Source organism: Triturus cristatus, chromosome 3_1, assembly GCF_964204655.1.
Source record: "Triturus cristatus chromosome 3_1, aTriCri1.1, whole genome shotgun sequence".
NCBI classification, from domain to species: Eukaryota; Metazoa; Chordata; class Amphibia; order Caudata; family Salamandridae; genus Triturus; species Triturus cristatus.
Window position 1 is genome coordinate 65,970,988 of NC_140583.1, and position 24,911 is coordinate 65,995,898.

General features: G+C 43.8%; 1 protein-coding gene across 2 annotated transcripts in view; it reads right to left on the reverse strand.

Annotated features, from left to right (window-relative positions):
• ALKBH3 (alkB homolog 3, alpha-ketoglutarate dependent dioxygenase) overlaps nt 1–19,700 on the reverse strand; it is a 294,093-nt gene extending 274,393 nt beyond the window's left edge. For both annotated transcript variants that reach the window (XM_085643461.1, XM_085643460.1), the window contains exon 1: nt 19,572–19,700. The gene's annotated coding sequence lies outside the window, so the exon portion shown is untranslated. The remainder of the gene's footprint in view (nt 1–19,571) is intronic.
• Between the last annotated feature and the right edge of the window lie 5,211 nt (nt 19,701–24,911).

Below are 24,911 nucleotides of genomic sequence, written 5' to 3' on the forward strand. Positions count from 1 at the left end.
AGGGTTATTTATGTGGAGGATCTTATGTGATTCCAAATGGTGGACATACAGGCCAGCTACATTGCGGATGAAAGTGCTGCCCATGGGATATGGTGGAACATACAAGGCCACGAGCAACTACTCAAGTAGAAACATCAAACACCCTGCACCCACCACTGATGGGTCACCTCCCTTGCGGACACTGTATTGGAAGTCATTTGACCAAAACAAGCAGAAATATCACTTTCAACAATGACACAGTTTGGGAACAACACAATTTCAAACTGCAACAGGAAGAACGTGATCTATATGATCACCTGGCCATGTGGTATGCACTACATTGGGATGACCACACGCCCAGTGTAAATAAGCATTGGAGAACATGAGACCAATGTCAAATGCAAAAAAGCGACAACAAAAATGTCATCACATTACCTAGAGGCGAATAACACAATAATAGAAATACAGTGGCCAGTCATTGAGCATGTGAACAATGAGGTAACACTGTTCGTATAAGAACAGCGCTGGGTGTTCCGCCTTAGTACACATATAAGGGGACTTAACAATGACATACAATAGGGATAACTGAAATAGTAAGGGGACCTTTGTTTCACTAACCCCAGACATTCCCACTCCTGGACCCTATTGGGAATATTTGGCACTATGCTCTTGTTCAGCTAGGTAGTGAAGGCACTCTACAGGCGTTTCCACAACATTTGCCCTCCAAAAATCTTTTTTTTTAAAATAATATTAATATATATATTTTATTAATAATTTACCAACCCTGTACCTCAGTACCATTGTCCGTAACACACTATATATAGTGAATGCAGTTTCTAATTAATTAGCTTGGTTTAAGTTTCACACGTTTTGTACCTTTTGTCCTCAACAAACTATAATGCATGGTTTTGTCATATAACATATACTAAAAAATTTCTGTACCCCCTGCATGGACCATCTTTGCAAAAGATCTTTTTTTTTTTAAACAGATCATTGTCTTCTTGTTTCAATCAATGTAAGTAGTGCACAACAGTGTACTAGGTTCCGTAAGAGCTATGAACCAACCAGGAAGTAATGCCATAATATGGCGTCAATTTTGGGTGTGTTCGCGTTCCTGCGTTCCCACTTTGGTACGAGCAATAGACTGGAGTCACCGCGAGTACCAAGGAAATGCTATCCACCTCAGGGCAGCCATTTTCTGAAGGTTAGCATCCCAGCACCTGAAAACACACGCGTGTACAACACGGAAGCTACCGGTTACTTAAGCAGCCTCGCGGCAGACATACCTTGTTCATCAGAGCCACAGGTAGGCATTTGCTTGGGTGAGAGAGCAGTTTTGATGACATAAGTACGGCACAGCCGATCCCCTTAGGCAACGAGCATCTTCAGTAATAAGGTACAGTTTCTCTCTAAACAGCGTCATTTCTCATTAAGTCAACCCTTTGTTTCCGACAGTGTTTGACTACAAGTGCACCTCCCCTCCCGTGAAAAAGCTCATGAGGCTTTAGTTGGGCCCCAAAAGTGTAAGTTAACTCTATTTTTACATTTGTCCATGTACTTTTATCCCACATAGTATCTCTCGAGGCAATCAGTCGCATTATGTGTTTCCCGCATATATACCACGTAGCAACCACAAGATCACTAAACATGGAATTAACTACCATAGATAAAGATCACTATAGAGTGTGTGTTTCATGTTATTTGTTTTGTATTGTCTTGTACGTCATGACCAAGGGCAGCGCAGCACCTACGTGAATGAATTATGAGTAGTCGTGCACTAGTGTGAAAATATATCACTAGCTTTTTCTTCCACAAGTTTGGTGATGTGGTTTTTGAACAAAATATATCGCTGTGATAATCATGTTTTATTCTATCCTTCCATGGATGTTCTATGGAAAGTGTTTGGTAGACTGCTGCTAAACAATATGACTTCTTTTCGGCCTTTAAGTGGCCCTGGCTCTGACAGGCCTGAATCTTTCACCCCACGATGGTCCTTAATTGGTCCTTGTGGTCATTGGCTGATTTTGCTCTCCTTCAGCAGAGATTGTTACCCCTGTATACTTAATCCACTTCTCTTTCTCCTCTCGTCGTTTGTTCAGATGCTTGAGTTGAGAAGGTGGAAAGCCGCACAGGCACCATCTCACACCTGAAAAACTTCCAGCTCGTTTCTTCCTGTCAGTACCTGGTGCAATAAGAAGTGAGGAGCATTAGCACAGTAGGTGTTTCTGTGTCACTGGTGGAAATGTGAGGAGCAAAATGAAGGGTCTTCTTAGACAGAAAGATGAATCAGCTTTAAACTCCTTGTGCTTGCTCTCATCATCCTCAGTCGTGTAAAGCAACAGGTCATTCACTTTGTAGGTTTCCAGTAAGGGCTGCAATACAAGCTAGCTTTATGTTCTTCATGTATGTCAGGGCTGAAGCTGATGCCTGAACTCACCAGAGGGAAGGGCCAGCCTTGGATGTGTAGCTCCTGTATCGTTGGGTCCTTGGTTTCAGTGATCCCGACATTGAATTAGCAGCAGCTCTGCTGGAACTAACCCCATCACATATTCAATGTTGTCCCAACATGAAGGTTGCAGCAGGACACCAGTGTGGAATACATTATGTCTTTGAGAAATGGGTACATTCTGGCAAGTTTTCTTCCTTTGATTCTCATTAAATTAAATAGACCTTTTGCTTTGCCTAGTAGCTGCTGCGTTTGACAGTGCTTGTCTTTACGGCATTATTTTCCTAGTATAATTATTTCATGATAAAACATTCCATAACGAGCACAGGTGGCTCTAATTGTTGGCTTAGGAGAAGGGTTTGGCATCTTCAATCAGGTTTTGTTGGTTGTAGCCTAGTTGAGTTGATTGACTAGACCATCCAGACAGGACTATTGATAAATAGGATAATAAACATTTCTGAAATATACCGGCAGGGGAGGGGGGAAGGAGTAGGAGTAAAATACTCATGAGAATCTAGATAACCTGGTGAAAATGGAAATCATGAGTATAAGGACATTTTAAAGACCTGAGAACAGTACGTAAGGTTGAGAACAACTCCTAAGGTAGTAAAAAAATATTGTGAAGTTCGGCCTTCGTTGAAGTTCACTAGAAACTATAGTCAGAGGCTAAATAATTGCAGTTTGTTGCATGGGTCAAAAATCAAACAGTCAGGGCAGTTCTAGATATATTCACTAACTTTGGTAAATACTCTGGATACGCGATTAACTGGACCAAATCTAAACTGTATATGCTCCATGGGCAGGTGCCCCCCCTCCCCACCGGCTGCAGATTAGAGGTGGCTGAGGAGGGGTTTCGATTCTTGGGAGTGTATGTTACTGCAGATCCGGCTCTGTTCTACAGCCGCAACCTGGCCCCCCCGCTGACCCGACTGAGATCTGATGTCGAACACTGGCGGACACTGCCGCTCTCCCTGGCGGGTCGAGACGCCCTTTTTAAGATGCTTGCACTCCCGCGATTCCTATACATCCTCCAAAACTACCCCAATAAGGTTGCAGATACCTACTTTACAGCGGTAGAGGGTGAGGTTTGTTCGCTACTATGGAACGGAGGCGCCCCCCGGATATCTCTGAAAAAACTCACCAAAGGGTGGTACGACGGTGGCATAGCCTTGCCAGACCTGAAACTCTACTATTGGGCCTCACAGTTGGTGGTGATCAATCACTGGCTGTATCGCCCCCCTGACGACCCAGCATTCGGGCTCGATAAATATCAGACGGGCCGTGCGGGATATTTGGGAGCACTTTACTCCAAGGGGAAAAACATGCATATATAGGCCCCATGTCCCATACAATTGACATCTGGTGCCGAGCGAATTCTCGACTAGGGTGGGCAAACGTCCTTACAAAGGCGACACCGCTGTGGCAGGTTTACTGTGTTTTCAACCAGGGTTCGACAAATGGGACCTAATCGGCATCTCAAAGGTCGGAGACTTGATAAAGAAAGGAGCCGTCCTTTGCTTTGAGGAACTGAAGGCAACCTACCACATTGCGCAAGGTGAACTATTTTGCTACCTTCAGGTTCGGCATGCCCTCCAGACAGCATTCACGAACCCACAAGATATCCCTGACTCATCACCTCTAGAGGACAGACTATTAGATGGGCAACTGCACTCGAAGGCCATATCCCTGACGTACAAAAAGCTATGTAACAACCTCCCCGATACATTTGAGGCGCTTCGGGAGAAGTGGCAACACGACATAGGACCCATTGAGGAAGAAGACTGAAGGGAGGCTTTGATGTCTCCCAGGGGGCAGCGATCACGCTCTGATATCGACTGATCCAACTAAAAGTCCTGCATAGGGCCTATATCACGGGGTGGTTCATGCGCGTATGGGGGCTAGGGAGGACTCACTATGTATTCGAGGGTGTCACCAGGAGGCCACTTTCTATCACACAATATGGGAATGTCCCGCGATTCGATCGATATGGAGGGGGCTACAACTAAGCTCCAAACCGCACTGGGGAAAACTCTGACCCTCACGCCTCAGGTGGGCCTACTGAACATATGGGAGGATACAGACCTCACGGAAATAGAGCAGCAGATGGTGACGCTGGGCTTCACCCTGGTCAAGCGGGAAATAGCGCGCCACTGGGGGGCTACAGGGGTGCCATCCATACAGACATGGGTACAGGAATTAGACAGATGTATGGTAGCTGAAAAGGAAGTCTTCATAATTCGGGGATGCCCAAGGAAGTGGGAAAAGAAATGGAAAGCGTGGAATAGGTACAGAGGGTCCCTATGTACATCCCCACTGGCGGATCTGGCAATGCGACGGAAAGAACTTAAGGGAGTGTTGAACCAAGGAATGTAATTTGTTATACGTTATTCAGAAAAGTGCTTTAAGTTGCTGCTGCTACAAATATAACCCTGTGTGTGCAACTGACAAAATCAATAAAATGTTATCCCCAAAAAAAAAAACATGAGTACCAGTAAGGCAAAAGATATAACCGGTGCCAGAGCCAGTTCTGAAATGATGGGACTGCTTACTTTATATTCTTTCTTGTTTTCCCCTACTCGAAGCATGTTCAGGGATACTCCAAAGGAAGAGTACAGCTCACAGTACCATAGTGAGCTTACACGGCTTGAATGGGTCGTCAGGTAGCATGCAACCTCAGATGTTGCAAATGGGTGCTTCCCCACCATGCACGCACGTGTGTGCACACCGAGTGACAGGGTGGAGGCAAAGAAAGTGAGTATTATACCAGTATTGATATTTTATGACCAGTACTTAAATCCTCTTCCCAGAGTGTGATGCTTGGTGTCCTGCCACAAAAACAATGGTCTTCGGTGATACAAGAACATTTGACGTATAACTAAGTCTCATCCTCAGTAACCCTTTTGGAATTCTCGTACAGAAATACTTCATATAAATGATTCCCAAGGAAGACAAGGTCAAGTTCATGTCATCGGTTGGCATACCATAGTGTATTGCGCCAAAACATGCTTTCCACCACTTTTAGTTATTCCCTGCTTTGCTTATGATGCACCCATAATGATCCTCCATAACAATATAGTATACTCTAAGGAAACCTCAAATAGTAGTAATTGGTATTAGGACAACTACAGTTAAAAGGCAGAAAATGCCGTAAAACCTCTTGCTAGAGTAGTAAAAACGGAGCTTAGAGGCACGATTACATATGGTGCAGAGCTATGGGGCAGATATAAATTCTCTGAGGAAATAAGTAGGTTGAAAAAGGGATCTGGAAAAGCATGCTTCAAGCTGTGAAAGGTACCCCACTAACACTCATCGCAAATCTGAGAAATAAACTGATGAGTGAAATTTACAATTAAATTACTTCCATTGAAAATTGGACTATCTACGCCACTGAAGGAACACAGGATAGAATCAAGAGTAACTAGTTGGTATTTAAGAGACCATGATGCATTGATGTAACCTAAATTAAAAGTAGCAAATAGCCTAGTAGTTTTGACTGCATCTTTATTTACACCTGGCAATGTGGAGATTTCTGGTTAACAACCCCCCATTAATAGCCCATGGAAAGTAGACTCGAGAGATTAGATTGAATACAATAAGAAATACTTTTTAAGTATCAATATTCTCGTTACCAATGCACATAAACAATTAGAGGAGGCCTTGTGAGCAGGATGTAGATGAGCTGGATGAGACACTGTAGGAAGAAGCACTTGTTTGCCCTAGGGAGGTGTCCATTAGATCGGGCTTCCACCGTAGATAAATATTGGTTCTTTATAGAGTGCATTACTCAAGGACACAGCTTCATAAATTTGGACAGTTAGACAGATCTGCCTTTGGGAATGTGGGTGTAGAGGAACTTTTATAAATATTCTGTAGGAATGTCGTACTATTCAATAATTCAGGATGGAGGCAAAACAATGATTGTAAAAAATTGTTAAAAATACATTTCCGACTTGAGTTAGCTACGAGAATAGAGAGAGTGGGATAACATCACGACCTTACGCGATATCAGAAATTGTTTGATAAAGTAGGATTGAGTGTGCTGTAGAGGGATACTGCACACTTTAGGGATAGTAGCAACCCGCACACAATTAAAAGCTGGCATTGAAAGAGTAATTTAAACTAATTTTGGTACCAAAAAACTAAAAAGCATTGACTCTATGGGAAGAATAACAAGAGGAGGCATTGCAAGAAAATCACAGAAAGACTGAAGCATAAAGGACAACGTAGGAAATCCCCTAAGGCACTTCTATTGAGTGTAATCTGGCAATGGGGTTATTTCTCCAACTGTGAGAATCTTTACTTGCAGTGCTGCAGGCTTATTGGCAGCGAGGACCACATCACACAATGTTTTCTTTTTTAAACATTATTTATTGAGTTTTTACTGCTGTTAATACCAAAACAAAGAACCAACCTTAAACTGTTGCCATTGAGAACATTCACAGAGAAAATCTCACAAATTCCACAAAACATTCCGTGAAGAATCAATGTACATAGGGTAATACCCAGTGCCCGGTATCAACGCGTATGTAGCACATAAAAAATACCGGCATCTCATTGTCACAGAGAATATAAAACACCTAATTATTAAGCTCTGAGGAATCAACACTATCAATTATTGAAACCCATTGGGAACCCTAGGGGTCCAAAAATGCAGTTAGCAGCCCAACCCATGTCTCAAAGTCCTCTCAAATTTATCATCACGTCTGCACTTTTTTTTACCTCAGTTCTTCCGCTACTGCCCATTCAGCCACATCATCCTCCCAGTGCTCCAAACCAGGGCCCATGCAAGTTATTGCAATGCACTGTTTGGCTAGTAGTAGGAGGAAATGTAAGAATTTGGAACACATTTTTTAACCTTTTTTATGACAGATGTCGCACCCTCTTGACTCAGTCTGGGCAGAGTTCCGCTACGCGAAACTCAGCTAAGTGCAAAAAAAACTCTGCTGCGCTACACGGAGTGCATTAGAAAAATGCCGCTTGCAGTAATTTTCAGCACCAGGTGTTTGTCTGTGCTGTGAAATGATCGCAAACGGCACCATGCAAAGTGCAAGCAGACACTTCTTCCTTTCTGCCGCTCGAGTAGATTTTCTACTCAAGCGACAGCTTTTTCAATGCGAACAGACTTTTTTTTTTAACACGAGCAGTTGAGAGCATACGCGGCCTCTCGCATTGAGAGATCCGACCCCCTGCATTGAGAAATCTCGCTGTGAGGATGATTTTCCTCACATGCACTCGCCAACTTGACGATGACTAGCACAGATGCGGAAAAATGTTGCAGGGAAGTGGATTTTCCTCACTTGCACATACCAACTTGATGTTGACGAGCAAAAGCCAAGAAAAAAAACTATGCTCCCCTATGCGGAGCGGAGTTTTGCTGAACTCCGTGTGCTCGGCGGAACGCGGAGTACGGAAATCTCCGTAAACTCTGCAAGAGGAGCTCACGGCCCAGGCTTACTCTCGATCGCTTTCATCCAGAAGGCATAAATCAGCAGGTAATGCCATGCTGGGTTAAAAAGTTGATGGGTCCCTTTACAGATTACAGATATCTGAACCATTACCTATGAACGCCTAGGTCGTCTAGGTGCAGTTGGTGGGATGGGGAAGGGTACGCTCTTCAAGGAACAAAGAGCCTTTTATGGACTGCATTTGTTATCTAGAACGAGCATGTAAAGCATGCAATCCTGTTACACCGAGTGTGGCACAACGAAAACCGAATAATAAAAACCAGCATTGTAATCTTATGCAACTGCTACTACTGTAATGCAATACCCATTATTTACCCTATAACTACCTCAAAACTGGATCGACAACACATCTGAGTGCCTTTCGTAAATCATGTTTACCTACTACCACTATGTATTTATCCCTACTACAATTGTAACCCACATAATTATTATTAAGCAATCTATGTGAAGCACTCTGATACCTGATTTATTTATTGAGTTGTATGTAGCGTGAATTTGACCCGATCAAGTTTGCGCCTCATAAAACTCAATAAATAAATAAAATAGAATATGCTATAAATATGCTCACATTAGGGTTTAGTCCATTTTTTCCATCACGTTATGAGCATGTTGGGATTGAGGTGGAGCCCAGTTTTAACTCATAAGCTTTAGATGAGAACAATGCATTTTCAAATTGACAGTTATACTGTAGAAATGTGACGCTAGCGTTGTGTACGTACGAGATTAGTCATGGAATATTTCAAACCTATTAAGAGCTAAATATAGCTTCTGTGCTTTACACAATGGATACTCGAAGTTGGAATCCTATATCCATTTTGATTATGTTATGGATACACGAAGCTGGAGCCCTACATCCATTTCTATATTTTTGTATCTTGCGATATCCCCATAGTGTCTCTAGCTAGTGCATATAAATGGGCACTAATATGCGTACACGTAGTATACGAAGAGTACGCAGCCTTGGATGCCATCGGGAAACAGAGGGCATCATGGGTAAGAAGGATGTGGCATAACAGCCAGGGCTATCGACTTCAGAGCTGGAGATCCAGATCCGAGTCTTGGTGTTGGCTCAACATCCTGTGATTCTGGGCAAAAAAAAAAAAAAAAAAAAAAAATCGCTTAATCTCCTCGTGCTTATAGACCGTGCCTGGATACTTTAACAGGTGATAACCAGCACAATTCAACGAGTATTATTTATTTATTATAGTCCAGTATGTTTCCGTTTTGATTTTTAAACATATGTAACGCTTATATTATGTTTTGTGGATACTCTAAAGTGGGACAGGTGTCTCATCCATCTTTAAATTACTTTTTTGTAACTCCATTGTGTCCCTCTTTGTCCTTTATTTGACGGTGTATTAAAACGGGCATTGGCATGGTGCACGTGACGTGTGATGCACGTTTGTATAAGAGACCACTTGAAGATAGACTATATTGCGAGTTGGAACGTCGCTGTATGTTGCTGACGGCACAGAATGGTGGCATTTCATATTATGAATGCTAATGTTCAATGTTTAGATTAGGGCTTTGTCCTGATTTGTCCATCACATATCATGAGCACATCGGGATTGAGGTGCAGTCCCGTTTTTAGGTCTCGCCTACGCAGTGCGCTGCATAGGAATGGGGGCTTGGGGGTGGCATTCGAAGAATGTCCACCCCCGGGCAGCTTCGGGCATTAGTATCGCCCAGGGCTGAGCTCGTGCAGGCAGGGAGCCTGCTTTGGAACGTTGGCGTTCAAACGCCGAGTGCTAATTAGTGGCAGTTGGGGGTCCAGGAGCAGGTAGGCAGGAGGCGCGCTCGCTTTTTGTGCCCCACCCACCCTCCCTATTTTTGTGCAGGTTTTATATTTTGCGGTTAATGTAACGTTCCGATTCCTTGGTCTCTTTTTTGGGTCTCTCTCTCTCCCCCCTCTCTCCTTCTTTTTCCATTGCGGGCAGATTGGGACGGGATTGAGGCAGGTAGGAAGGGTTGGGTCAGGCAGAATAGCTTAGGACAGAAGGGAAACAGAGATAAGGGGCTGGGGTAGAGGTTCCAGGTGGGGGAGAATTGGGGATCTATGTGGGGGAAAAATTCATGGGGAAAATCTCTTGGGGGATCGATACGGGGGAAATTTCATTGGGGGATCGATATGGGGGAAATTTTATTTGGGGGATCGATATGGGGGAAATTTCATTGGGGAATCGGTTTGGGGACTTTTCTTGGGGGATCATTGAGGGGTGGCGGGGGCGGGGTAATTTTGCATTGAAAGTCATTGTTTGGCATTATGATTATTTTGCTATGTTGCTAAATAAAAGCGACCTTTTAACCCCCATCGGCCTGCGATGTGATTCATTGCCCGAAGAGAACTGTAGCCATCGATTGCCTTTTTCAGGCTAAAACGTGCACGCGTTCCATTGCCTTCAATGGCAACGCGTGTACGTACGGCGATTCCCTTTCGGGAGCAAGCTTTGGCAACATATGTTTGTAATTAACTTACAAACACATGGTGCCCCTGGCTCGCTCCCGCAAGGGAATCGCGCAGGCCCCCTCCTCTCTCCCTCCCCCCTGCTGCCAGCGCGAGGCGCACGCGCTTGTTCTATTTAGTGTGCTGCACATATTGCCAAAAAACACGATCACTTCACCGTAAACGGAACAAAATGTCCCTATTTATAAGCTGCACCAAAGAGTGCGCTCCTCGGTTGGTTACGGTTGAGAGGACGTGCGATTACTGTACATAAAGGAAGACAGCTACCGCGTTCAGTATCCAGCTGCGTGTAAGTTTATATCACTCGTGACACTTTTAACTTGTCCACTAGTCCTTCTCCCATTTCGCCGGTGGCGCCACTGCCCCATGAAGCCTAGGCCTACGTGGCAGCGCTTGCGGAGAGAGGCGGCGCAGGGGAGAGAGCGCTGACAGCACCGGAGAGGCACCATGGGCAGCACTCAGCTAATGGACTTCGCCGACCAGGTGGGGCAGTTCACGGAGTGTGGGAGGGGCAGGTGTATGGGCACTAGGGGACCCGTCCAAGAGGCCTGCAGGGCTGTATTGAGGGCCCAGCGGGAGGGCTACCATGGGGGGCTGTGAGGTGTAAATAAAGGAAGCCACAGGACAGCAAGAGAGCCGGAGTTGTTAGGCGGCCTATGTGACCCCTGCAGCCAATACAGGCGTTTTAGCCATTGACGTGCATTCTGGGACATGTAGTTTCGCATTATAGGGCTGTCCTTTAAAAACATCCAGCACTTAGAGTGCTGCTAGCTGAAACAAGGTCTGACTGAAGCTGTGACAAGGCCTGTGGCTCTGGGCATTCTCGTAACTACAGACAAGTCGGTGGGGGCAAGAGTGAAGGGGTAGTATAACAAGACGCCTGGGGACCAGGTGCCCCTGGGAAGGGGGGGGGGGGTAAAGGGAAGCCGAGGTGGACTCGCATAGAGGGCCAGCAGGTGAGGGTTAGGAGGAGTTAAATAAAGTCCTCTTTGTGTATATGGAGGGTTGACATAAATAAATGGTTGTAACTACAGTGTGGGGGTGCTAGATACCTGATGAAGTAGCAATTGGGGGAAACAGAAAGGCAAGAGGCTAATGCAGGAACGTTTGGGGAGTGGGGTACATGGAGTATTCGGCAGTGAATTTGTGGTGCAAGACCAGGAGATCGCTTATAGGCAGCTTTGTGGGCATATAACATGTGATGTATCATGTATGTGGTAGACAAATGCAAAGAGGTCTAGGGAACCAGATATGTAGGTGGCTATAGATGCCTGTTACAGAGGAGCGTGCATGTTTGTACCCAGTAGAGGCCCTGCGTAGAATATCTAGGGGGAACCCAGTAAGAAGAATCCTAGGAGGACTTGGAAGCGAAAGTACATGTCTAGGGATGGAAATATAACTAGGGATATCAAATGACAGGGAGAGGTAGGGGATACTGGCCAGGGTAGGGAGGACACCTCTGTGAGAGCGAGGCAGGTGTACGATTCTACTACCTGGGTACAAGAAGCCCGCATGAACAACGAAGTCACTGGCTTGATTAAACCAAAACATCTTGAAATTCGATGATGGGTTTGTCGTTCACTATCACTATGTCAATATGTAATTATTATAGGCCTATGCGATATCATAATTTCCACAAATGAAATAACGCTAAATTCCTGAAAAATTACATGTAATGCTCAATCTGCATTTAGCACTTTTTTTTTTTTTAAAGCGTCTATAGGTCCATTTTAGATGTGGGGATGCATTTTGTGCTTAAAAGTGCACAATCCTGCACGGACGCAAACGACAGCCACTTGCGTCCTGTTCATTTGCTTGTTTCTCGTCTGCCACAACTGGACTGTTATCTGAACAAAATCTTAATTAGGCGACTGTCGTAATGGTGTAATTTCGGGCGTTTTGAGTATCTCAAATTTTCGGAAATTATGTGAGATTATCCCGGTGTAAATGATATGTTGTAGATTGTGTTTTCTGTTTTGTAAGCATCTTGTATCTACCACAAAATTAATGCACAATGAGGCTTTCTTTCTGTTATCCACCCAATCTGTGTACTACCATTGTAAGAAGGCGTTGGTGGCAGAAGGGCTATTTAATCTTTGAACAAATTGAATAATATAAATGCTTCATAATTGTTCTCATAGTGAGGACTTGGTACCAGAGGCCTGTCAGAGCATTTGCATGGCATCACTTCAATCTGAAACAATGATGGATAACTCGAGGTAGTGGAAAGGTCCCCATTAAGGACAAGCATTGGCATAGCCAATAGGTCTCGCTTTTGGGACCTTATAAGTGTTTAGTTATGCAGCACAATATCCTTTGTGCAACAATATCAACTGTTGCATGGTTAAACACTTATAAGGTCCCAAAAGTGGGATCTATTGGCTATGCCAATGCTTTTTTTTTTTATTCGTTTCGTTACGAAGCAGGCTCTAGTTCAAATTTTAAATACTCCGAATAACCAATAGAGGTCAGTGTTGCTTTATTAATGATATATTCTTAGCTTTACAAAGCCAAGACGCATATGGTGAGTTTGCCACATTTGAGGTTTAATGACAAACTGGGATATTGTTTTTGTTAAGTTTACTGAAGTGATTGTAAATAGCAGGTTGAACTGCAAAACATGTCTATCGGCTAACGGTCTGCATACAGCAACATAAAATATAGTAAATACAGAATGCAGCACCAATCCACCACTGAAATGCACTGGCGCTCAATTAGTTAACAGCACTGCCAAGTAAGTGCTGCGCCCATCGCTTTAATTCTCCACAAATGGGAATTCTGACATAATATGGGGAGCGATATTGAGAAACATAATTTACTCATTTTTAGGTCGAGCGAGGGCAGCGCATGCGCTGCACTGCGAGGCATGCTGTATTGAGGTATGAAATAAAATGTCCTCTCATTTCCCGCCCATCTTTTCAATTGGCTCCTGTTATTGTCCTTTTGAAATCGTTGCTTTAGATTGATAAATAGGCTTTGTAGTCCCTCCTTGGTAACGCCTTGCCTGCATTTGTAACCTCCCATAAGGACTGGACATTTTACTTGTGTTGCTACACGGTCTGCTTTATCTGCTCTGTAAGCTCTATTTTCTTTAACGATCTTCCACTACTCCACCCATGATGTGCTTTCCTACACGCTGCCCACTTTTATATTTTTAATAGTAATGGCTGCGGGTCCGCTTTAACTATAGCGACCGTGCTTATTTGTTTAATTTGCAGCACGGTCCACTTTTACTATAGCGGCCACGCTTATTTCTTTATTTAATTTGCAGCGTGGTCAGCGTTAACTATAGCGAACACGCTTTTTTATTTATTTAATTTTCCAGTAAGGTCCGCTTTAACTTTAGTGGCCGTGCTACAGAACCTTTGTTTATTTATTTTCTATTTTTGGGTGAAAGCGCCCCATACCGTGCCCCTTTCTTTAGACGCTGCTCTCTGTAACCTGAATACTGTGAACAGCATCTAAAGAAAGGTGCGCGGCCGCCATTAAAGTGGTCTCACATTTGCGAGAGTTTGAGCTATTGGCATTATAAATAACAATGCCTTTTATATGTGTGTTGGTTTTAAAACCACATAAAAGGCATTTACAATGCCAATAGCTTAAACTCTCACAAATGCAAGACCTACGGCATTGAAAATGCTCGTTACTGTAAGCTTTAGGTGAGAAAGATGTGTTTTCAAGTTGATAGCTTTTAACATTGCATAAATGTGATTCTAGCGTTGTATATGTATGATTGGAGTCAGTTATTTCACACATATTGGGAGGTAAATAAGGCACCTGCACTATATGCCATGGATACCCAAAGTTGGAATCTTTTATCCATTTCCATTATGTTATGGATACTGAAGTAGAAGTCCTATATCCATTTCTTATCTTGATATCACCATGGTTGGGTTTCCAGCCCGTGCATATAAATGGGCACCAATACAGTGCATGCGTTGATTGCGACTCACACGCTATCTTGGACACCATCTGGAAACAAACCGCATTGGGGGTAAGAATTGTCCAGCGTATGTTCGCATTTTGATTTTTAACATGTACAACACTTATGGTGTATTAGAATGGGTGCTGTCATTGTACGTGGTATGTGCAATGTACATTGTGCATAAAAGACCACTTGTTGATGAATCATATTGCAAGTCAGAATGTTATTGTACGTGGCTGACGGCTCAGAATGGTGGCAATTCATGTTAAAATGTGTAGGAAACTAGGCAAACATTCGCTTTTTGACACTAAGTGCGTCGCAAATTAACTTAGGATCTTCATCATTAAATATTCAACATTTTGGATATTTTGCACAATAAGATTATAGATTTCATATTTTATTGTACCGGTAGGCCCATACTCGAATACTGATTGTGCTACCTCATCTGAGGAGAGGAGCCTTTGTATTGGCATCAATAAATATTTGAAAAGTTATGGTTCCTATTCTATATCAATTATATAAGATTATGAAAACAACAGTTGTGACTTCATCTCACATGAAAGCAATTTAGCCATACATTGTGAAAGTTGGTATGAGGAGTATTTGTATCCTATTGAAACTAATGCTGTGAATCCTATGGGACATGGATTATTTGTACAATATGAAATAAACAGGCTGTTGCATCTAATTATGATAAAATTGGGTTGTTTTGATCATAGGTCGACTCATACTTATCGTTTAGGAAGAAAACATAATACAGTGGATATCAGTTATAACATTTTGTGCAAAGGAAAGTTTAGATTGATAAATACATATGCATTGTCTGTTGGTTTTTTGAGAACATCAGATCATTTGGTGCCATTAAGAATGTTTTTAATTTTGGCAGATGTCAGAATTAGCACAGTAAATTAGAATTTTGATGTTGTATATAGTGTTTTTACATTTATATGAATAAATTGTGAACCAGCTGCATATGTAGTTTTGTAGCACTGAAGAAGTCTCAAAGGGGACGTAACGTGTTGGCTATGGCTACAATAAATATATTTCCACAAGAAGATGTAGAAAAAAGAATTGACCTGAAATTGAATCCAGAAATACGCATCATTACCTAGAAACACGGACAATTGATTTTCATAAAGTGTTCGGCATTTGGTTTTGGTGCTTAAATCTGCAGTGCGGAGCAACATCATAATCAAATTGAAAGTATTTCTGTCTGGGGGAGGAGTATGTTGTATAGCTACTTGATCCCTTCCCTGCCTCTCCTTTTCCTCCCATTAATTTCCCAGGTAAAATCAAAAGGATAAAGTCATTGCCTGATGTATGTGTGGCAGACCAGACATAGAAGTTGTTCAGCATGCATTGTGGCAATGCGTTCAAAATTCAGAGGGCAGAGCCTTTCCTTTTAGAATGTTTATGTTTGTAATACTTTTATTTAGAGATATATATAACTATAGATGGGTAACAGTGAACACAGAGAATGTTTATCACTGAGAGGTTCTGAGCGACCACATATAGGTGAAAGTGAAGCGGTATGATGTCACTCCGAACCCAGAGATACAAAATATCCCTGTTATTCACTATTACCTATCTATAGTTTTATTTATGCTATATATGGCCTGCCCAAATCATCTGCCCCTGCTGTCATTTGCAGAGGAGTAATAAGGGACCCATACATAGCATATCCTCCGATTCTTCTCCTATCGACAACCATTGTGCATTTCCATGTCCTCTCCTCCCAAAGCTTTGTTAGAGGCAGTGCAGCACTGACAGGCTCTGGTAGAAATTAGTCACAGCTTCTGGAAATCCTCTATAATGTCGCAACAGTTTTAAATGACTTAATTTCCATGTTTGCAACATCATTGTAGTGAATAACCAGATTTTCAATCTGGTATTCACTGTAGAGGTTTCCAATGGAAGCCATGCTTAGAAAATCCTATCAATTTCTGAGTACTGGATCTGATTTGGTTGCATGAATGGCCCTCTTGGCCACTTAACCGTCCATACTAGTGTGTATAAATAATGCTAGCTAACAATCTTATTTTAAAATGAATTTCTTGACCTTGCTTCCAATTAATGTTCTGGTCAATGAGACCCTCAAGCACATCTTGAAGTGGCCCTATATCTTTGTCCAGTTACGACTGAAGTTAGTAGTCTAATACACTCTAAAATATATAAAATGATCTCGGAACTATATAGCATGTTGCGTCCTCCACCTCCCTCCTAGCCCTACCGGGACAGAGACGGTGGGAGTGAGAGCTTGGGAGGGACCTTACTGAGAAGGAGTGGTGGGATATCTATTTTCGTGCTCACCACACAGCTCGCAACTCAGCTAGTAGAGAGACAGCGGTCAAAGTGGCCACTTATTGGTAACTGACGCCAGCTAGGCTGAACAGAGGAAACCCGGAACGCAGCCCGACTTGTTGGCGGGGCTGCGAGGACGAAGGTACATTGACCCACCTATTATTGGAGTGTAAGGAATTGACGGACTACTGGGGTACCGTTTTAGATGACAGACAGGCAATTCGAGACAGAGATCCCCCGATTCCCAGCCTACACATTACTCCCTAACCCACTCCCCTATCCACTGAAGTCGATCAAGGGCAAACAGATGGGCCTAGCTCTGGGGGCAGCCGTCCAACATATACTTTCCTTCTGGGGTACACCGACACGACCGACACACATAGGGTGGCTACACAAGTTATGGTATATTAAAGGCATGGAGCGCATCCAAGCTACATTAACGAATTCCACAGTCTTTCAGAAAATTTGGCACCCCGTGTTGTCCTTATTAGCGTTAGAAATTAACGAGGTGACGTGCCCCAAATATCTCCGCCTCCTTCAGCTCACTGATACACAACTTGGGGAGGTTGCCCCCAGACCCACTTCTAAGACATCAACCCCTAAGTGAATCCCTCAGAGGTCTACATTCAGCACACCGGTTCCAGGAGGGAGGGGGGCGTTGTTTTTTGCATGTTCTTGGTTTGCTCTTTATCGGCATGCTTATTGGGATCTAGTCCATGAGACCCTCGCTGAGCAGATCACCCCATATCTGACCATGGAAAACTTCTGGGACTCGCGATGGGACATGGAGCTTCAGGTTGGAATGTGGGGGAAGATGAGCATAAGCCCACTTTCGGGGTTTGTCTCCAATGTACATTGCCGTTTTTGCATTATAAAAATCAATAAAACAGATTTAAACCTAAAATATATCAAATGCACTGGGTTTATGCGCAATTTTCTTTAGAGACCGCACTCAAGCCTCCTGCCCCAGTGTACTTTAAAACCCTTTTTACTGCACAATCACCAAAACAAATCTTGGGGAGGCCTCTCAAATCCTTCATGTAAAGTGACCTTTCGGCCATTGAAGATCTAATAAATATTTCAAACCCTTAAAGTTATTAAAATTTTCCTATAAGTGAAGTGACCTTTCGGCCATTGCAGTTGTAATAAACATTTCCAACCCTTAAAGTTATTAAAAAGTTCCTATAGGTGTTAAGATGAGTTTAAAAAAATGATGCTCGACTTGCACGCATAACACATATCAATGCAGTGGTCCTATCATTTGTTTTCAAATTCATACACTACCAAACAAATTACAAAGGGTTCAAATTGCTTATGCCAACTGCTTCTTGTAGTTACAACTCATTAACCACAGTTCTGCAGCTTTGGTATCCCTACATTTGTTACCAGTGACAGAGGGTAACGGCTTAGGTGCTTGTGCTTAGGTAATATATCAATCTACAGATGTAGATAGGTGCATCCATCCGTACACTTCGAGCTTTATCACCTCTCAATTAAATTATGTTCCTGAAAATTTGAGTTATTTAACTGTATAAAAGGACACGAGTTGGTGAAAACTTGGCTTTATCCACACTATGCTTATCGACTTTAAACTTTGTGCAGCCTCTATAGTTTCTTAGCACCACAATACTTGCAGGTGAAGCTGTTCTTAGTCAGCCAACCAAATCCAATGTCCAGCTATTTACCACAACATTGCACGAGCTGATCTCTAAAGTGGCATTTAACCTATATCACTTCTGACAAATGTGACTTGCCCAGTGTACTCTCAAATGTTCAGTTTCTCACAAGGTCACTGAGCGACAACCTCAATCACCTTTTCCTTTTCAGATCACCTTTGAGTGATAGAGGATGTGGCCTAATGACCAGAGCTGCTGACTTTGGAGCTGGGAAACCGGGTTCGAGCCTCAGCATTGGCTCAATATCCTGTGATTCTGGGCAAGTCACATTTCACCCTGTGCCAACCAAAAATGAATGTGTCCTTGCGTAAAGTAACTGGTGCTCATGTAAAGCGCTTCAATACCTTCGGGTCGAGTTAGCGCTATATAAAAACACACAAAAAATAAGCTTTGGTAAAGCATCAGTTTCACCTACGTCATTAATAAAACAGCTGCTTTCATTAATGATCGTCTCAGAGACGGAAATAACGCAGACGTGGCGCAACGGCCAGAGCAACTGGCTGGAGATTCCGGTTCAAGTCTTAGTAGCGCCCCGTAACATCCTGTGATTCTATGCAAATCACATAATCTCTCCAGGTGATAAATTGTTATATAAATATTCTACAAGAGAAAAAGGCAAAACTCTATGAAACTATAGTTCCACCAAAGCAGGTGTTAACAGTATTTCGGTGGCAGGAAACTGATAAGGGAAGCAGACTAGGAAAAAGCATTGGTAAATGCAGGAAAATATGCTACAGCCAATAATTATGAAGGCAAGGTAAGTGGAACGCACAGGAACCAATGAGAAGCCAAGAAAGATAGGAGGAAGTAAATCCCTTAAGTATATATTAAAAACAATCGTTTTCTCATGCTGTGCAAGCGAAACAAAAAAAATCAGGTCTATCTAATAACACCACTCGCTGTGCTTTAGGACTGTACCACTTCTTACTATTGCCAACAAATATCCAGGTGTAAGCCCTAGCTCCGAAACCATCTTCAAACTAAATCGAAATCTGACCAATAATAATGGTCTAGTGATATTTAATATATACAGATGCTCTAAAATAACTCAGACTTTTGTCCTGAAAAGCGGACGGGTAGGACACAAGGTTACTCAAAATGACAAGCTTGGGGCATGCACAGGCCGTACATACGAAAACACCACAATGACCCTATATCAGGCATCCGAAAGAGTGACAGCCGAGATTGCGGAAATGTTTAGATCTGTGCTAAATAGGATGTCGGTCGGTAGACTCTGCCTCCCCTCATAAACTCAAATCACAACGGATAAAACACCGCCAGCAATATCCACGATCCCCCTGCACTCTTGGCTCACCAGCAGATGGCACCACTTCCCTCGCCGCCAGTAGTTCCGGTGTCACGCTAAGGGAAGTCCCGCCCACTACGTGCAGCTCGATGCGCACGCGTGCAGTGCTCTGCCGGCTGCTTGAACAGCAAAACAGGCCTCGCTCCCAAAATAAGAACCAAAGATCGCCCATCTCAGGTCTCGCACATACTAATAATCCTCGCTTGAGCGGTATTGCTCATTAAATAGCTAGCGCAGCTATACAAATAATATTCAGCATTTGATAATTTAATGCACAAATCCATTTAGATTACCATGTCAGATTTTAGTTAAATTGTTAAATTTGAACGCTTCCAATTATTTAAAACAATGTACAACAGGTGTTGACGTGTGCTATAGAAATGCGAAGTTTAAGCTCAATCTTGGGCACAGTAACTTAAAATGTTATTATTGACGTTAACATTCCAACATGGCCACAAATACGTCTACTCACTGTCGGTAAACAAAGGGAGAGTAGTTTGAAACCGAAGGCCGAGGCAGCCATCTTGGAACAGTATATATTTTCCTGAAACGAGTGAAAAGTGATGACCAGTTTTGCAGCAATCAGTTGGACTAAATTTAGTGACCTCAATTTTGGTAAAACTATGACGCAATCGTATTTTGATAGGCTTTGTATATGCTACTACGTTCAATTATTTTACTTTTTGTGACACACACACATAGAGCTACTTAGGGAGTAATTCATGTTTCTGTAATGCAGCATCTACCCCAGCACAGGAGCATGCAAATGAAATACGCCACACTAGAGCTGCAATCAAGCATTACTTCATTCCTCATCCTAGACTCACACACTGCGCATTACATCATACTTCATATTAACCACACCCTAGCTCCTCCCTACATAGTACGTATTTTCTCTTCAGAGTCTGCCCAGAACCAAGAGGGCCCTAGTGTATGTGTATGTCCGCCAGTGATCAAGGGAGAATGACTCCAGAAACGCGTTTGGAAAACAGGCTTTAAAGACACAATGCTGTACGAAGGGTGCTTGGTTTTGCTGCAGCTTCCTGAATAAAGTTGGCAAAAAAGGAACGTCGTGTGTGGCACTTCACTGTTTGAGCAGCTTCATATGGATATGTAGTGGCCCGCTCTTGGCCACGAAGTTGCCCCACTACTGACTGCGTAGGTCCGGTTGCTCTTCAATTCAAGCACCACAAGGAACGATGTCGCCAGTTCAGCGAAGCACAAGCAAAGCAGCAAGAGCAGCGCTTCTAAGTGCAAGCAACCCTAAGGTAATTTATTGAAGGAAATCTGGGGGACAGCGGTTACTACTACAGTTTTCACTCACCTGAAACCACAGGAACCAGAATGCAATGCGCGCACACGCCCCCAAAGGGCGGGACTATTCACTTAAGTGCTCAGAGAGAATGCAACACAGCTGGTCCTTCCTCCACAAGCCCGCCAGTGATCAAGGGAGAATGACTCCAGAAACGCGTTTGGAAAACAGGCTTTAAAGACACAATGCTGTACGAAGGGTGCTTGGTTTTGCTGCAGCTTCCTGAATAAAGTTGGCAAAAAAGGAACGTCGTGTGTGGCACTTCACTGTTTGAGCAGCTTCATATGGATATGTAGTGGCCCGCTCTTGGCCACGAAGTTGCCCCACTACTGACTGCGTAGGTCCGGTTGCTCTTCAATTCAAGCACCACAAGGAACGATGTCGCCAGTTCAGCGAAGCACAAGCAAAGCAGCAAGAGCAGCGCTTCTAAGTGCAAGCAACCCTAAGGTAATTTATTGAAGGAAATCTGGGGGACAGCGGTTACTACTACAGTTTTCACTCACCTGAAACCACAGGAACCAGAATGCAATGCGCGCACACGCCCCCAAAGGGCGGGACTATTCACTTAAGTGCTCAGAGAGAATGCAACACAGCTGGTCCTTCCTCCACAAGCCCGCCAGTGATCAAGGGAGAATGACTCCAGAAACGCGTTTGGAAAACAGGCTTTAAAGACACAATGCTGTACGAAGGGTGCTTGGTTTTGCTGCAGCTTCCTGAATAAAGTTGGCAAAAAAGGAACGTCGTGTGTGGCACTTCACTGTTTGAGCAGCTTCATATGGATGTGTATGTGTGTATATATATATACACCTCCCCCTTTGTGAAATAAAAAGTTCCGGACATCACTAAAATCACATATCCTCAAATGGAAGGCAAGGCGCTCGCACTTGTCTTCCAGCTCGGGTGATCTAGGACCACCCTGATCGGGCAACGGCGACATAGGCTCAGGTGCTTTAACCTGATCTGCTGGTGGGGTTGCCTCACGCATGGTTTCAGGACTCGATAAGTGTCGCAGTAGATGTTTAAAATGTGATGTGTCCAGAGTGATGTATTGTCCAGAATGATGTCATGTGGCCTAACGGCTAGAGCGGTCGACCTCCGAGCTGGGGAACTGGGTTCGAGTCTCGGCAGGGACGCTCAATATCCTGTGATTCTGGACAATTCACTTATTCTCCCTAACCAAAAAAAATTTTTTTTTTAAATGACTGTATCCGTCAGTAACGCAACTGGTGCTCATGTAAAGCGCTCGGATACCTTTGGGTCTAGTTCGCCCTATATAAAACTCCCAAAAAATAAAGATGTTCCTTGCACGTCACAACCTGTAAAGGATCAGCGGCAAAAGGAGTATCCATTTTCCGTCTTTGTTTCTGCTTAACCAGTACCCAGTCTCCTTTGTCAAAGACTGTCTCCTGGGCATGGTGACCCTGATCTGCATGCATTTTCCTTTTCCTGGTCACATCTGTGTCTCGGTCTTGTTAGTATACACTGTTCGATCTTGGATTAGTAGGGTGAATATTGTGTAATGATGCAATGAGATGATGTCCTAGGTGGGATTTGCTCTCTCATATCTCAGGAATTACATATTTCATCAATGATTTACGCTTGTTCTTTATTCACTTTAACCAAAGAATTCTTGTTCCACCATTGTAGGAGGCAGGCTTGGTATATGGTGCACACTTATTTAAGTGAGGCACTGTGCACTAATCCAGGCAACCCTTATGGTGGTTTTAGTTGTCTTTGATAACCTTTGAAAGCTCTCAAAGTGGTACCTGTGGAGGGGGGCCTTCAGGCTTATCTCGAAGGAATATAAAGCAGCTTGTTTTACCAGTTCTAATTATGTAGTGTATGTTTAATGAAAAAGAACCACACAGTGTATATATAAAAATATGTCTATTTATTACACAACACTCACTTATACATTTGGTATATCCCCTACCCGGCGATATCATTGCACATACACAACAATACTTCAATTGCAATAAGGCAAGTAACCCAAAACACAGTGGTCTCCATGGGGAGCCAAATAACATTAAGAAACTGGAATGTGAACTGCGTCCGAAGTTGGGATTTGGACCAGGAGACTCAGAGGATCTGGGAACACAAAGAACATCCAAAAGTAAGTATCAAGGAACTCGACGGAGGTTGTGTGCAGAGTGGTAACACAGCCGTGTGTCCAATAGAAGTCAATGGGAAAGTCACAGTTGCAGTTTTTAAGAAGGACCCTTCCCAGTGGATCTTGAAGAAACCCGAAAGGTTGGAGAGTCACCCCACCCGTGGGTAGCCCAGGAACCATGATACCAACAGCAGGGAAGCCGGGTAAACGGGTGCGAATTGACGTCGGAAACCGCTGTAGATCACAATGGAGGACTTCAGGAAAGATGCAGCTGGAGAAGACTGTGCAGGAGTCCGGTGGAATCCAAGGGTGGATTCTTGAAGTGAAGAAACTGTAAGCAGAGGGGACAGTGTATGTCACTCATAGATGACCAGAAGGCACAGTTCAAAACGTGATGACAGTGACCTTGTCGTTGCAGCTGTGAAGACCAGGCAACCCTGAGGAAGACCGGGAGCCATGCATGAGCTGTCCCACGTCAGAAGTCGAGAACCAGGGGGTCGGTGTCTGGCGGGAGCAACAACAAGCCTTGGCAGCTGCAACTGGCGTGGTACGCAAAGAAGGAGTAACATTTGGAGCAGCAAGGTCCAAGGGACTCACTACAAGCAGGAGAGTCAGAGCAGGCCCAGAGCAAGCAGAGGAGCCCACTGTAGTAGGAGAAGACCCTCAACAAGACCCACATGCCAAAGTCACAGGAGTCGCAAGAGGACCTCGAGCAGCTCACCAAGAAGGAAGGCCCACGGTGCAGAGTATTCGGTGAGTACACTGTACTCGGCCAGAATAGATTCTGAAGGCTGGAACTTCTTGTAACCCGAAGATCTCTGAAGTGCAGAGCCAACAAGCCTTGCAACGGCAAGTCGATGCAGTGCACAGGGGTTTGGTTCCAGCGGTTCAGACTAGGAATACTGCAGAGAGCAGTGCTTTAAATGGGAAAAAAATAGTGCAGGTACTCATTTAAATGGGACGAGTGGGCGGGGCTAGAGGCGGACTAAGAGCAAGACATACCGTTCCTTATTGACTTCAGTACTAGTTGCAGCATGTACCAAAACACACGAGAAATGCGTTTCTATAAACAAAATAGGTTAACTCCTAATGAAAGCCAAACGTGGTGATGTTTTAACATTTCCTTGTTTTATAATATTTGAAGTTTCCATACTGTTATTTGGTGTTGCTTGGCACAATACTATATATTCTCGAGTGTGCACACACACACACACACACACAGAGGCAAGCAGACGTGCACACACAAAGCTTTCCACACATTTCCTTTAATATACCTTCCATGAGTGTCTCGAATCTCCACCCCCCCTTTCTCTCACTTTTTTCCTCACACAAAACCGCCCACAGGCAAACAGACAAATATAACCAGACCGTCAAGCAAAAAAATCAGGAAAGATTAAAGCCCTTTTAACCTCATTACCTTCTTTGGATTTCTTAATTGCGCGGTCACCTGGCTGCCTCGATTTCTGTGTTTGCAACACAGCCTGATGGTGAACACCAGACATTAGGCAAATGAGCCCACGCTGAATAGTTCAGCAGGGGCTCAGCTCACCAGTCACTACTACAGAAGTGCCTTGGCTGTCAACAGGTCACCAGCACTACAGCCAAGGTGCCTGCTACAGTTTCTGAGTACCGGTATTCTCCTTGGCAGCAGAGAAGTGCCGGTACTCAGAGTGGTAAAAATAAGAAGTGCTGATACTCAGTACCTGTGAGTACCGGCCCATTTAAAGCACTGGCAGAGAGGACAAGTCAGGCCTCGAGGGAGTTGCAGAACCACCACCTGTGTTGCTGAGCCTTTCGAAGTTCATGGGACATCTGAAGCAGCAGACCAGTCAGCTTTGTTGCGGGGTCTGCATATGCAGGGGAGTGACTCCTCCACTCCCAGGGAGATTACTTCGAATGTTGTTGATGCCCACAGGTCAGGTGAAGA